The sequence below is a fragment of the Tupaia chinensis genome, unplaced genomic scaffold (assembly GCF_000334495.1).
Source record: "Tupaia chinensis unplaced genomic scaffold, TupChi_1.0 Scaffold000052_1, whole genome shotgun sequence".
In the NCBI taxonomy this organism is placed as follows: domain Eukaryota; kingdom Metazoa; phylum Chordata; class Mammalia; order Scandentia; family Tupaiidae; genus Tupaia; species Tupaia belangeri.
In genome coordinates this window covers 5,504,038-5,507,913 of record NW_006159510.1, presented here as the reverse complement: position 1 = coordinate 5,507,913, position 3,876 = coordinate 5,504,038, and the positions used below count along the sequence as shown (strand labels likewise).

Here is a 3,876-nt window from a genome sequence, read left to right as displayed (position 1 = left end):
TGCTGAGACTGGCCTTCAGGAGGGAGCCAAGGACTCTAGACCTTGGAATCTGCTTGGCTAAAACAAAGAACAACCATGTGGGTATCTCTGCTCATTTCTCAAATCCAGGTATTATGCTTCTTTCCTGAGTTCACACTTAATGCAAATTCTACTTCTTCATTGCTGTTTCGTTTTCTTTCTTTCTTTATTATTTTTTTGAAAAATGAACAAATCTTTATTGTCCAGAAATAGATATATTTCCCACAAAAGATGCTATTGTCTCATTTCCCCATCTTCTCCCTCTTCTTCAACACATCTGGTATAAAGGACATTCCTACACTTTATTAAAGCTTCACCCAGGTGTCCAGACAATGCCCCATCTATTTATTCTTTTGTATTTATAAGCTGCAAGTTCCTATAGCCATCTACAGGTAGCAGGTGGCCCTTATACTCCACTCCCCACTTGAGTTTCCCCATCACTGGCTTTCCTGTTAATCTGCTGAGGAAAGGTTTGGGATTGAGGGGGTAAACTTGTGATAACTAGCGAACACTTCAGGCTGCTTGCTGCCAACCCTGCTGCCCCCAGTCCCTCCAGTGACTATAGCAGGCACCAGAGGTCCCCAAATGCTCCATTGCTGTTTCTTCGGGGACATTATTGATGTCTCCTCTGTGCTACCTGAGCCTGGTGCTGTAGGACACCCTGAGGAACAAAGAGAAAGGCCAGGTGCTCAGGGCACAAGGGATGGCACAGAGTCTCTCTGAGTAAGGGGACCTCTGACCCCAGCCCAGATCTACCCTTTTGGCCAGCTCTGTGCCCTGAAGTCTCAGTTTCCCCCTCTGTGCACAAGATAACAAACCATGCAGGACTGGCAATCGGGTCTGCAAGTATCAGGCGCCTCCACACCTGTACATAAGGTAAATATATTTGTGTTCACTTATATACATATGTGTACACACATACATGTTCATGTATATTTTTGTGCACATAAGTGTGGCACACATATATACCCAGCTATACACCTTTTCCAGCAGGAGCCACACTGCAAATCTTGTGTGTACAAGAACCTAGGCAGAAATTACACATCTTAGACAGCATGGGAGTAAGCTAAAATCTGCTGTGTAGCAGACAAAAATTAAACACTGCCCCTCCCACCCAAGCACTGTGTCCGAATCACCCCATGTACTCACTCAGGCCAGGATTCCTTGCTGGCTCCCCGCCTGGATCAGGGCTGACACTGGTCCCCTGAACACTCAGCCTCATCCACATACCTTTGTCCAAGATTGTAATTTGCATCTAAGTCCTTTAGTCAGTTTCCTCCTGGTTCTATCCTTGGGACAAGAAACTCAAGAAAAATATGCAGTGTTCTAGCACCTGAAGACAGAGAGGTAAATCTGCGAGCCTGCACTGCATTCTGGATTTAAAAAGAAATCAAGGTGCAAACCCATGGAGATTTGGGATGGAGGGCAATGCTGCAGCTCAGTCACAGGTGCTATGGGTGGAGGACATCAGCCTCTGCGAAGGGCCCCTGCCTCTCTCTGTGGTCCTGGGGACTCCTCAAAGGGCTATGGCATGGAGCAGCAGGCATCAGTGTGTGTGAAGGGAGAGTAGAAAGAAATGCTAACACCTGAGATCCTTCTGGGCAGAAAAGGCTATGGAAGAGGCGCTGAAGCCTCCCCTAATGCAAACTGCTCTTGCATCCCAAATGCCTGTTCCTCAGGGAGCTGCGAATAGCAGCAGCCTGATGCTGGAGTCCTGTACACCCTCCCCCAGCCCCACTCCACAATGTCATTCTCGCATCATGGAGGTACCAGTGTCTGCTGACATATATGGCCTCCCAAGGGCAGAAGGTGGGGACAGCTCAGGGGAGCAGGGAGGTGGGGGTCGTGCCAGGCACACACCCAGATATCTGATCACCATGTTGGCTGGAAGGCAGCACAGGTGGTGTGAGGCCCACAGAGCACCTGGAATAAGCCCCACACAGCATGGCCAGGCAGAAAGTGCAGGGTCCAATGCCCAAGGAATGACCAGGCAAAGCTATGAAGCCTGAAGATCCTTTCCAGCTTTCCAAAAAAAAAAAAAAAAAAAAAAAAAAGGCAGAAACTTTCTCTCTAGGCCAAGGATAAATTAGCTAAGGACAAATGCAGCGCGATGATCATTTATCATCAGGAGCCTGCAGAGGATCCTGGGAGCCCTGTCCTGGCCTCGTGACTCAAGGTCAGAAGCTTCTGCTTTCCCTCATTATTTCTATTTTTAACAATTGCGTTCAGGCCTCCTGCAAAAATAGCAAGAGGTGAGACCATTTCAAGCACTAACATGTTCTCCTTTTGTCAGAAAAACCACGGGATGCAGGAAAAAACGGCCAGGACTTCAGCAGCAAGGCACTGAATCCTCTGCCAGCAGGACTAAAATGGTCCTTAGTGACACTCCAATCCATCACCCGAGTTATACACAAGAGTAAACTGAGGCCAGCAAGGGTTGGTGTGTGTCTGAGGTTATTCAGTGAGCCAGGCTCCGGAGCAATGGGTGCCAGCCTCTCTGAAATGCAAGGCCAGGGTGGACAAGGAGAGAGACCTGATCACAAAGCCTGGTTGGCACTGGGGTACTAGGGGCTCTGCTAGACAGCCACAAGGACAGAGCTATCTCCTGATAGTCATTCAGCTTCTCTGCCATCAACTACAGATAACCTGCCTTCCCAAGCAGGTCCTGACAGCACATGCCTCACAGAAACTGTGCACTGTTCACAGTCCTCTCACAAGGAAATTAGGACGTGTTTCTCTGACAGGCAGCTGAGGGACACAGATGCACCGGGAGTATCCTGCTGCACACCTGTGTGCACATGCAGGCTTATGTTTATGCACACAAACTTGAACACATACATGTGTACTATGCACCCATACATGCATGATGTGTGTGTATTTTTGTATTCACATGGGTTAGTATGTGTATGTGTGCACCGCCCATGGAAAGGGCTTCTCCAGCCAAAGGGCTTCTCCAGCCAGATTTCTGCTCTTCCCCTTCCAGGAGGTTGGGCATTAGCTCCCCATTCTCCAGGGGCTACACTGAGTCAACCTGGAGCAGCAGGGCTTCCTCCTCACATGGCTATTAGAATTGCAGACCAGAGTCATATCCTCTGATAAGGCCTTGCCCAAGTGAACTGAGCTCCACAAGACCCTGGGCCTTAACTTTCCCCAATGTCCACACTCCATTTCTCTCTTCCCAATTCCATCTAAAATGCTAAGTCCAGGTTAAGAGACAGTTGGTTGAGCTCTTGGAAAGAGAGTGGAGGAGATGCCATAATAGAACCACCAAGGTTCCATCCTTAGGCAAAGCTGACCGTTCCCAGTAGACCTTGGAGTTCTTCATGTGGGACAGACCTTGACAGTCACACCCATCCTTTGCTGCACTGTGCCTTCTTTGGATAGATCCTTTGGGGTCACACATAGAGGCCTTTAATGAATCTGTTCATCTATTTGTCCCTTATTTATTGCACAAACATCCCACTAAGTGTCTACTAGATGCCAGGCTCCGTCCTCAGCCAGGGAAATGCCAGGAAAATGAAAAAATGAGATGACAAACTCACAGTTTAATGAGAAAGAAGCCTGCAAAGTCATCAGGTCCCAAATGATTAAACACAAGGATGTTCATGGCGTGCAAGGTGTGATGGGGAGGAGGTAGTGGCTAACATTCATTGAGCACCTACTATGTGTCAGCTCTCTGAGACTTACTTATTCTGCACACCAGACTGACCAGGGGCGTGCAGTGAATCCCTGGCCTTGATTTGTAGACTGAGGCTCACAAAAGTGAAGCCAGGACTGGAGGAACCCAGAGAAGGTGACAGAAATTCACTGCTGCTCTGTCAGGCTCCTGAATGCCACCATCAGCCAACACTACCTCCA

The 3,876-nt window shown here is 48.5% G+C and overlaps 1 pseudogene; it reads right to left on the bottom strand.

Annotated features, from left to right (window-relative positions):
• Positions 1-252: 252 nt before the first annotated feature.
• LOC102471474 (small nuclear ribonucleoprotein F-like) lies at positions 253-1,273 on the bottom strand (annotated as a pseudogene).
• Between the last annotated feature and the right edge of the window lie 2,603 nt (positions 1,274-3,876).